Genomic DNA, 12,377 nt, shown 5'->3' with positions numbered 1-12,377 from the left:
TCCCTCAGCCCGCACCGCTTCCCGCAGCCCCCATTGGCCTGGAATGGCGAACTGCGGCTAGTGGGAGCTGCGATCGGCCGAACCTGCGGTCGCTGCAGGTAAACAAACTGGCCTGGCCCGCCAGCGGATTTCTCTGACGGGCCGCGTGCCAAAGGTTGCCGATCCCTGATGTAGTTAATCCACCTTGCCAAGAGGTGGCAGCCAGGCTGAAGGAAGAATTAGGATGACATAACTACAGTGCTCAGGGCACAACATTTTTCACAGCCCTAACTGATGTAGCCAGGCCAATGTCATTTTTAAGTGCAGACCCGGGCTGTGAAGACTCACCTTGTAGGAGGTGTGCTTTCAAAAGACAATAGAGCAGTTCCTCAGCTGGTGTCAGTGTAGCTTGGTGACTTCAGTGGGGCTCTGTTGCTTATCACCAGGTGAAGATCAGGATTTCTTAAATAGGTTCATTATTTCTCTAGACATGAGACTCAATGTCAGTCTATTTACTTAGGTTGGGTTTCTAAACTGATATAGTGAATATCATACAAAAACTACATGCCCAAATCCCACAAAAGGAGATCGGTGGAGTTCTAAGTTTATTCCACATGTGGGATGAGAGGAGAAGGGGACATTTTATAAACAGTTCTAAGTATGTTGTAATCCTTTCTTCAGGCATTGCTGTGCATCTCGAGCTTTGCATGTTTGTATGAACGGGTACATATCCACTTCTTCTATATCCACTTTTGAATTACCTACATAGAGCTGCAAAGAGTACAAGAGCCTCTGGGTGGCCCCTCTTTTCAATTTTTAATGCATCGTGAACAAACATAATCAAAGCCCCAGGAAGTTTGGTTTTCAGACGTATTCTCCATCTTGTGTTACATTTCAGTTAGAATAAACAAACAAAACTTGACTTGAACACATATAGCAGAGACTCATTAGGCCTCTGGCTTGCTATTCTGGTCTGGGAAGTGGTTGGCATCTTGGCTCTGAAGAGACAAAGAGAAGGATTAGCGTGGGAATCAGCTCATAAAATTGACCAAACATTTTTGATCTCAGGCCCTAAGTATTGCACCTTGTGAACCTGATCCTGCAAGGTTCTGAGCATTCCTGAGAGTGCTCTCACCTCCCACGGATCTCCTGGGAGGGACTCAGCAGCCTACAGAACTGTGCCCTAAAGTTGATATGTGCACTGATCTTTTTTTCCCCTGCAGTAATCAGAAGTACCAGCTGGGGAGTCTGCATACAAGAGGAGCTATGGCAAATGCAAGCTTTCCTCCACTGCCCTCTGTCAATGTTTCTCAACACTGACCAGGCAGCTACAGACTGAGAAGGTGTTCACGTTCTAAGGCCCAATTTACCCCTTCGCCCCAGCATGATTTTATTTTCAAAATAACAAATCAAGACACTTTTTTTAGCAGCATAATTTGGGGTTTGTATGACACTCAGGTGCCCTGAGTCCTGACTTCTTTGTCTGGTCTGCTCAGCCTGGGCTAGAAAAGAGTCACCTAGACTATTGCAAAGTAGATCAAAGAAAGGTTGAGATCTGCCTCTTCTCCTTGGCCCTGTTTATTCCTTGCTTTCCTCCTCTGTATGGTTCTGGCAAGGTAGCAAGCCTGAATTGGAAGCGAAATGGTCCAGTTGGGAGGGCACCGGTCAAGTCATGAGTAGGGCAATGCAAATAACTGCATATTTGGTTCCTGGGCATGTCCAAAATAAAATGAATAAATAAAAGTAGTTTTGGGTCAATCCAAAATGAAAATGTTTTTAAAATTTTGGTGAACCCCCAAAAAAGTGTCAATTCAGGTTCACTGATACATTTTTGGTGGCCCTGAAACCAAACGCTTCATTTAGAGTTTGAGGTAATAAAATAAAGGGGAAATTCTGCAATGAAACATCTTTCTAAAAGGAAATGTCAAAATATTCAGTCTTGGAAATGCTGAAATGAATCATTTTGACATTTCCATTTTTTTCCCCCAAGCAAAACAATTAGCCAAATTTTCAGAATGTTTCAACCAGCACAAATCCTACATTTTTCAGTGAAAAAAGGTTTTACAAAAAAAAAACAAAACAAATTGCCTAGTTATAGTCAGGAGTCTCCTGTCTCTGCCACTGACCTGCTGTGTGACCTTGGACAAGTCACTTTGCCTCTCTCAACCTGTTTCTCCTCCCATCCTTCGACTGTTTTGTCTATTTAGACTGTTTGTTTGCGATGGCACCTGTCTCTCACTGTGGCATTGTACAGCTCCTACCACACTGGGCTAAAAAGTGGTACTCCAACATGAAGAGGAAGACGCAGCAGTCAGAGACCATGATGTACCCACCTCTGCATCCAGTGACCTGGGGTGCCAGAGCAGGGGTTTTGCACTGCCTAGAGAGGGTCTTTGGCTCATCGGACTCTTACTGCAGAGTGATGAACCTTGACCTCAAGCCATGGCTGGTGAGGAGTGCGAATGAGAGTGAAGCAGGAATGCACAAAACACCTGCTATCGGTGCGGCCGTATGTCTTGAAAACGTAGGGAACTCGGATATTGCAACTCATGTCTTTCAGCAGTCGGATCCTTTGTTGGAACAAAGTTTATCAGCGTTACATGGCCCTTTTTATAGTTCGCTCCACCTCAAAGGGCTGGTTGTCACTGGAGAGGCTGCTCTGAGCAAGTGGCTTCCTGCCGATTTCACGCTTTGCGCTGCAATTCCCTCTGTAAAAGTCAGCTTCATGGAAAGTGCTCCGTCTATGTCCGCTTCTCAGACCATTGCACACGCTCACAGGCAGAGGTCTGCTCGGGCCTAATTTTAAAGCGGGACCCAGACATGACCCTGACCCAAGAGTGCTGAGTTGTTTTCAGACCTGACCTTCCCCTTGAACCTATGTCAGTGCTACTGCCTTGTCTTTGGGGCTCAGCCTGCCGGGGGCCTTCCCGCTTCCCACATCCTGTGCCCGGGATCCATCTCCAGCCACCTCCTGCCTTTGGGGTTGGCATGGCAGCAGCTGCATGTCCCGCTCCCGCTGGGCACTGCTGCCTTGCTGCACGGTGTGGGCTGCAGGATGAGAGGTGCTGCGACTCATTGGCACATTCACGCCAGAGTGCACCAAGCGCAGCGAGGGGGCAGCAGCTGGCAGGAACGGGGCATGCAGCCACTGCCCTGCTGACCCTGTGAGCAGGAGGAGGTGATCAGAGCTGACCAGACCCGACCCATGCCTGAGGGCTTGGGTTGTTTTCAGACCAGACCCGAACTTGACACTTGTAGTTAGGTCCCATTGGGTTCGGGATGGCTTATAAGGCTCTAAATCCAGGCCCAGTGTTGTGCTCAGGAGGTGTTGCTTTGTTTCCCAGGTCCTAATTCTGAACTGTGCCTGGTTTAACGCTTCACTCACAATAACTAGTAGTCTAGCTGTGATGTATTAGGGAAATGGTACTTTATTTTCTTTGTATTAAATTGGCTTCATACACCCACTACCTCCAAAGAAGCATAAAAATTGTTATATTAGATCAGTCCCAAGGTCCATCCAGTCCAGTCACCTGCTTCTGCTAGTGGCCAGCATCCTGGATGCTTCAAAAAAGATTCAGGAAACCCCACAGTATGCAGATGTGGGATAATCTGGCCCCTATGCAGGTCTCATCTTGATCTCTACTTGTCAGGGATTGGCCTAAAGCATGCGGTTTCATATCCTTTCCCTTCAATTTTGTATGATAAATATCCAAAATCTGGTTGGGTGTCTAAATTCTTATTTATTCAAATGAAAGGGGAAAGGATAAATACGATGTATGGCTTTAAGTTAAAAACAGGAACTGCATTCGGCATGCCATGTCACACAGTCAAGGTGTGTGTGTGTGTGTGTGTGTGTGTGTGTGTGTGTGTGGGAGGGCTACTATTGTTTGATACAAAAGCAATGAAACTTAAAGCAAGCAAATTTTGCTGTTAAAGAAAAATACTTCACCTGTACCAGCTCAAAGCTCCAGTTCAAATTGCTGTCTGCATGGTAGATTTGCTCTTTCCAGGAGAATTTAATTGCACCTAAGGAAAATGTCAACATCTGTGTTAGCAGGATACCGGGATATTAAAAATTGTGTGATGAAATATAGTGGCTGGGGGAAAATATCAAGTGCTTGGCCAGCGGTCATCATTCACAATTAGCTTTCATTTGGCAGTATTGTGGCCTCAGGTTACATCATCAGCTTTGTCTGTGGGGCTCCCAACGAGACAGAAATAGCTTGCGAGAGCTGGTATGCCATTGTGAAGTTCCTGGCCAATTCATTTTGGTTCCTTGCCCTTGAGTTCTCTCTCTTTCCATTCTGATTTTTTTGGGTACAAAGTGCCACTCTGCTCCCCTCCCTTCCCCTCTCCCAAAGGAAAAAAATGGTAAAGGACATTTTAGACTCTGGTGATCAGCTCTGTGTTTAATCTGACCAGAGTGGTACTTTTCATCTACGGTTCTCAATGTGCTTCACAAAGATCGATAAATATCATTAACTCATTTTTCTAGATGGGACATCTAAAGAACTGAGGAAATAAGCAATTTATCCAAGAGCAAACAGTGGGTTATTAACAGGGCCGGATTAAGACCTTTAGCGGCCCTAAACACTGAAAAGATTATGGTGCCCCGCATATGTAATTCAAAATAAAAACAATACTATACCGTAAAATACAATTTTATTTTTTGAAATGACACAAAACTTACATGTATGCTGAAATTAAAATAGTTTCTTTCTAGATTTTCTGTTTGCAAAATCTGATTGCAAAATTCTGGATAAGTTCATCAAAGCTGACTTGACAAAGCATGTCTGCTTCCATACACAATAGGGAAAGTGAATCAAGTCTGTTCTGATGCATTGTTGTTCTCTGAGGGTTTTTTATTCTTTTCAGCTGAGAAAAAGAGTGTTCTGCGGAGCAGTTAGTAATCATCAGTGTTAGAAAAATAGGTCGTGTGATCTCTACATTTGGAAATACACATTGCATTCTGTCTTTCAATTTTGTGTCATGAAGATCAATGTGACTGAATTTCATTTTTCCTGTTTCATTAAACTTTGTGCGCATATAAGAGTGGAACTGCTGTACTTCTCCACAGAGATTCATGTTCAAGTCAACAGGGTATGAGTCAACTAGCTTTTGGGAACCTTGTGAATATTGTTCATCAGATAAATCCATATTGTTTAGAAAACAAAATCCACTTGTACACTTCACCTCTCCTCTTCATAGGAGCTTCAAGTGTATCAATTATAGCATAGTAAGTAGATACACGAAATTTGCCTCTAGGATTCAATGCTGTTTCTGTTGCACTGCTATCATTTGCTTGTTTTTTCCTGATTCACTTGCGGGACTGGGCTTCTCTGTAGTTAGTATCAGGCAAGATATCTTTTGATATGTCTTCAAATCTTTCTAAATCATTCCTCAAAGTGTGTAAGTGGTCTGCTAATGATTGACAGAGGTCTGCACAAGTTTTCAAATCAAATTCTTTTTCTTGGAGAGCTCGACTTGTGTGGTAAAAGTGTTGTAAAATTTCATTCCACGTGGTCAACATGAATACAAACTCTAGTTCTCGCATCTTGTTTGCAATGTTTTCTGCCTCTCATATAGTTTCTCCCTTTTGTGATTGGTCTTCAGCTATACTTTCTAGTGCAACCACAATCTTTGAGTAGGACTCCAGAATTGCACTTGTTGCCACTGCATGTGCCTCCCAGCAAGTATTAGAAAGAGATTTCAACACATGATCATTGCCCAAATATGTTTTAAGAACTGCCCATCAGTGTGTTGAGGCAGAGAAAAATGTATAAAGTAACTGGACTGTTGAGAAAAAACACTGCCACCGGACAACAATCAACAGCACTGTGGCCAACAAGATTGAGAGAGTGTGCAGCACATGATATGAATATGGCATATTTGTTCTATTCTAAAAGCTTCTTCTGCATTCCTTGATAATGCCCTGACATGTTGGCAGCGTTGTCATAAGATTGACCTCTGCACTTTGAGAAATCTATTTTGCAAAGTTGGCACAGATAATGCAGTACTTGATTTGCCATTTCTTCACCAGTGTGGCTTTTCAAATTGAGGAATGTTATAAAACGTTCAACTGGTTTTCCATCTGTGGGAGACACATATCTTAGTACAATACTCAATTGATCAATATGAGAAATATCAGGTGTAGAGTTGACAGATAAACTGAAGTACCCAGCAGTACTTATTTCATCCACAATAGCTGAACGAACTTTGTCACTCATTAAACCAATGAGTTCATCACATATTGCCTTGGATAAGTATGATGGGTTACCTTTGCCAGCATTCCCATATTTTGAGATATGGCCTGCTAAAAATGGGTCAAATTGAGCCACAAGCTCCAACAATCCCAAGAAATTTCCATTCTGCAATGATCCAAATGTGTCATTTGATCCCCGGAAAGGCAGACCACGTTCAGCTAATGTTTGAATAACAGCTATAACACGCTGCAAGATATGTTGCCAGTATTCACACTCCCCTTTAATTTGTTCTTCCAATTTTTGTGTCAATCCAAAGCCCTGTCTTCGATTTAAATATGTCAACATTGAATCTCTTTGAGTAGTGCCATTTTCATGTTGTTCAATTAAAACAGTATTCCACCAGTCACTACATCCATCTGCAGCAAACCGGGATGTTGAAGGTTTCTATGCAAAAAGTTTGCAAACAAAACAGTACACAGACCCTGCTGATGGTGAATACAGTAGCCATTCTCAAGTGTATTTCTCACCATTCGCTTTCATGCCAAAAAATATTTTTTGTGGACAATATCTTGTTTGTTTGCCATTGGTAAAAGTCTGATGTGATTTCTCAAATGGCTCAGTGTGGTGACGACAGTTATTTGGTCCACGATCTATCCAGTAGGCTACATCATCAGTACTGAAATCAACCCACATACCAGGATCTTTTCTCCTAATATTTACAGCATGAGCAGGTTCAGCCTCTGACACATCCACACCTTCTAGAACAATATCTGTTTTACCACCAGGAGTAGGATGATCAGTTACAGTCTCTGACACATCCACATGTTCTGGAATGGTGTTTGTTTCATCAATAGAAGAAGGGTCAGTCTCTGAAACACCTACAGGTTTTGGAACGATGTCTGTGCTACTGAGAGAAGATGTTGCTTCTGATGGATTCGCTTTGAAAAATGATGTCAGCTTTGGAAGATTTTGGAAAATTTCACTAGTTTCTTTTCTTCTGCCAGTTTACGTTTCTGTGCTCCACTCAGTTGGTTAAATTTCATCCTGCCCCTTAAAAAAAAACAAATTACAGAATGAACATTATTTTTATGTATCTATAATATATATATATATATATATATATATATAAAAGAAAGAAAAAAAATGAATCAAGTACGTATAACTCAGAAGAATATATCAATAATAAAACATAAATGTATTGCAATACATGACAGGATCTGATTTCCTCGCATTATTTTGATCTATGTTAGTAGGATGTCCCCCTTGGTTTAGGTGGGGATAAGTAATAAAAAGAGAACAGAAAAATGGGGAATGTAAGGAAGTCTAACTAAGTTCTGATTTTTCCCGTGATGACTATTTCGATGCTTTTTTTGAAATATCAAATATCAAATTTTTTCAAAAAAAAAATGTCTTTTTTTGGTGCCCCCTGCTTTCCTGGTGCCCTAAGCATGTGCTTAGTCTGGTTATTGGGTAATTGAGCCCTGGTTATTGGGAATGAATCCCAGATCACCTAATGCATAAATCCTGGGATTTATGTTCTGCACCATGTTGCCTTGGACAATGGCCTGCATCCTGCAGTTCTCTGGGACATGCACAATGGTGTACGTGTGCATGGTGCTTGTAGCACTGAGTGCTAGGTGTACTTCCTCACCCTGGGCAGCAATAATTCTCAAGCGTATTGTAGGTCCACTCTTTTTTACTCTCAAGAGCTTCAGGTTAAAAAACAAAAGTTGTGATTAGTGAATAGGCCTGTCTGAGTTCTCATGGATTGAAGTGTGATCCTCAGTGAAACACCTAGCTATTTGCTTCTGTCTTTGACCTTACCCCTGCTACTGGGCAAGGAGTAATTTGGTGTGCATATAGCAACATTTTCATTAATGCAGAGTTGTGTTCTTTTGCACTTCTGTTCTGTTCTGTATTCTTCACCTTGTTTTTATATAAGCTCCTATCTTGTTCCTTTGCCCAGGTGACAGCTAAGAGCTTTGTTTATGGTGCTAAATGAAGCATCATAAAGTTTGTAAATAGGAAAATCCCTTTTGTGATTTTTTTCCCCCCCACTGAAGCATAACCCTGCACATGAATGAGAAGAGAACTGCTAAAACTCAAGGTGAATCTTCCCATGTAAATACTTAAGTACCTCATTAAAAGTGCAGTGAATTCCATTTCTTTTCTACATAGCCCAGGGAGATAGGTATTGACAATGATGGAGTGACCTTTAAAGCTCTCTGCAAACCTGACATTAAGATGAATATGTGAACACAGGCTTGTTACCTCTGAATTAAGCATGAAAATCATTCAGCCTTGCAATTAGTGGATTTCAGTATGCACTGGGCATCACCCTTATCTCCCATAAGTGGTTTGAAAAAGCCAATTGTAGACTAAGGTATATCAGGGCACTTGGATTCTCCAGGCGCTAATTGTGACTTTTATCCCTGAAAACCCTACCTGCCTGCAGGGGAATAATGAATGTTTATTCCGATTTGTTTTTTGTTTTGGTTTGGGTTAGGGAAGGGGTTAAACCTAGTGGTTTGGGGAGGCTTAAACAGCTGCTGATTTGGTCTGGCAGCAGTTTGGTTTTGTTACACATGTAGGCGAATCTAGCCTTTTGAATCCTGATCGGCCTCTTGGAATCTGACCTTGCCTAGGCATTTATCTTAATAAACATTATAATAGAAATCAGCTTCATGAGACTGGTGCAACCTTATTTTTCTTCATGTTCCAGAAAAATTGTAGCTAGTATGGGCTATGTTGAATACAGTAGAGATACTCAACCTCAAAAGCCTTATCTGCACTAGGGAAAAATTTTCCACTGTACTAAACCTAGTTTGGCTCTACTGGTGTCAGCAACAGCAACGTGGGGAGTAGAGATTGGTTGCTGCCTGCCTATGGCAGAGCCCCTCCACTAGGGATCCCAGCGTTGCTAAAAGCAGATGGAGTGAACCCATGTTAGCAATGGTGAGAAATTGTTGCAAAGTGTCCCTAATGTCATTGCCAAATAAGGAATCTTGTATGCTCTGTATGAGGTTTTTCTCTGCCATGTTTCTTGTGAAACTCCTAAGTTTCATCATCCTTGCTAAATACATCAGTTCTTTTTTCTTTATTATAGATAAATGGACTACCATTTGAGTCCCTCTCTTCTTGTGAGTTCCCTTTAACTACCAGCATTTGGGGAAACTTTGTTTCCCAGAAAGGAAAATAGTCATTCTTTGCTAGTCTTAATCAAAATCAATTTGACTATCACGTTACAATCTCTAGTAGAAGACTGTGATGTATGTTGTTCCTAAATCCCTAGCCAAAGTAGCCCTTCAGTCTAGGAGTTGTTTGCAATTCCTGTTGGACATTGCCTTACAAAACACAGATGATTTATGTAGCATAAGTTCGGAACTGTACTAGTCTAAACAAACGCAGTTGTCTCACAGCAACATGTTGTGTCGAAGCACAATTACCAAAAGTGAAACTGTATTTCATTGTATTATTATAGGACTGTTTCCCAGAAGACTAAATGTACTTATCTGTGCACTAATGTTAGGTAGGCAACTCATACCTACTGGCTGAGCAACATTTTGAATACAGGCCTGAATACCTGCATACTTCCTGCTGAGATCCCGTGTAAAGACTGGTGTTATCAGAGAGCTTGTAGTAGTATGAGAGCGAAGGGCTATGAGGTGCAGATGGATGCCCTAATCGTCGGAGTCCTGGGCTCCTGGGACCCCTGCAACGAGCGTGTGCTGCAGACATGTGGGATCGGTCGATGCTACGCATGGCTCATACGGTGCCTCATGGTCTCAGACACCATCCGATGGTCCAGGGACATCTACATCGAACACGTCACCAGCCACCGACAGTACCAGGAGATGTGAGCCAGAACGACATCATGCACCAACTATGAGAAAGGGACCGAGAGACTTTTTCCATTGGACCATATGAACTGGAACCATAAACTCACTGAACATTAAATCTCACCAAATGAGGGTAAATCCATCCTCATCATCGTATCCATTCATTATACTCTAAACCTGAACATAACCATTATATGAACAACATACCCTCATATCTCAATGTACTTTGACCCGTTAATCTTTTACCCCCAATCAGGGATATTGCAGATTATGTATTCCTTATGCCACCCGTTCCTAAACCAAACTTTTCCCCCCTTGATAATCTGTACCTTATTCCCTGATAACCAGAAACGTCTATGCTTAAACTCTGTACCATTTCTTTTATTTTAAAATCATCTTAATAAAATTATTAAATGTAAGAAATGAGTTAGCTAAGATGCTAGAGACATGTTGTACCCTCTTCTGAAAAGCATCCATGAGATCATCTTTCATATCTGAAGTAATCAGTAGATAAGGGGAGATTGCTCTTGGGTTTGATTGTTCAGACCATAAGTTATTTAATCCTCCATTGCCATTGGAATATGCTATCAGAACTGGATTCAAATTCAAGCCTAATTTTAATTAAATTCCACAGCCTTCTGATGCAGAGAGCACCTTCAGTTGTCAGGCTCATCTGCCAATCAGTGGTAGGAGTGGTTCCAGTGAAGCATCTGTAATCCAGAATTATAGCAGCTACATCAATACAGTTTTGCATGTTGGTGAATAAACTGTTTTAAAGTTTTCTTAGATGGTGTGGTAAATGGATGAACTAGATGAGCCATGTGACCTCCTTCTGTCTCAAAGTGTTACTCTATGCTACACAGAGTATCTTCATAAGTAGAATTCTCAAATCAGTGAAATCTGTATTCTTAATTGCCTTGCAATTTGGTATAACCCTAACCAAGGGTTGTAGGAGATTATAATTCTGTGGCAGTGATAAACATTGATGATATCTAGACCAACTACATAAATTACATTTGGCCATCCTCCTTGACTTCATTTTGTTTGGGCTAGAGACACTATTTAGCCCTCATTATTGGTTATTGCTAATAATAGTACCGCTCACTAACTGCATATAGCACTTTTGATTTTCAAAGTATCTTGCAACCATTTTTCTTTCAACATACCTGTCTGTTCTGTTCCATGCAGCTTTTCGCACTATGTCGATCACTGTGATAGCTGAGTGTCTTCAAGGTATCTGAGTGCCTTGTGAGGTACTATAAAAATATTTTATAGAATGAGACAGAGAGTTCAGTGACTTGGCCAAAGTTACTGAAAGGAGTTAGTGTCAGAGCCTGGATAAGAGCCCTGTAGTTTTTGGCTCTGTGCTTATATCACCATACTTGTGTCAAAGTCAGATTCAGGACTCACATAATTTGTCAGACCACTCCGTTTATTAGCAAAGCGCTTTGCCAATGCACCCAGATATATGTGAGCCCCCTGCGAAAGCTCAAGCTAACTTATTTATACAGAAGCCAAAGCCAATTTAACATAGGAGACAAAAGGAAGCAGAAACTGATAAATATACATACATATCTTATTTGCATACTAACGTTTACCAATCTCCTAGCTCAGTAGGAGCTCTAAGTTAATTATTTTGAGGACCCATTGTCTCACACTCCTTAATGTTTCTCTTCCTGACAACTATATTTCAACAAACTCTTCAAGCAGCATTTCTTTAATGAATTATAATTTCAATATAATTCATTCTACTTTCACACTTTGAAAAGAACCAAAGGTGGGTGGATGGGGAGGAAACGAGATGAAAAAATGTGGCAGGAAAGAGACTGATTAGAAGTAAACGAAGAGACTAGTGGAAAGAGAATGTTAGATAGCTCAACCCTCTGAATGTCTCATTTCACCTGCAGGAGCTGTTGCTTGGGAATAGGACAGTTGGGGTCCCATTATGTATGTAACTTTTTCCCCAATTTGGATATTTCCATCCAAGTTGTGTCTGGTTCACCCCTTCTAAAATCAGCCTTCTGAGTCATCTCTGTTTTGAAGACCCATGGACTCTACCATGGGATAAACAGGGATTTCATAGTTTCTTGCTAGCAGAAAGACACCTTTGCTGCTGTAACTTGGCGTGATGCTGCAGACAGATCTGTAGGCTGGGCCTTTCTAACTTCAGCTTCTTTTAGATAAATACTGGCAATTCTATCATTAAACGCAGCAAAGGGATTGTTGGGACTCTTTCTGTTGGCAAAGGGCTTGCTCATAATTCAAATTCTTGTTTTCAGTTTCCTCTCCTGAGCTTCCATTGTGTGAGGGGCAAACCCACTGCAAAGAGAAGCATGTTCTTAATTCAGTTTGGCTA

This window comes from Lepidochelys kempii, chromosome 7, assembly GCF_965140265.1.
Source record: "Lepidochelys kempii isolate rLepKem1 chromosome 7, rLepKem1.hap2, whole genome shotgun sequence".
In the NCBI taxonomy this organism is placed as follows: domain Eukaryota; kingdom Metazoa; phylum Chordata; order Testudines; family Cheloniidae; genus Lepidochelys; species Lepidochelys kempii.
The sequence above is the reverse complement of the archived record's forward strand: the minus strand, read 5'-3'. Positions refer to the sequence as shown.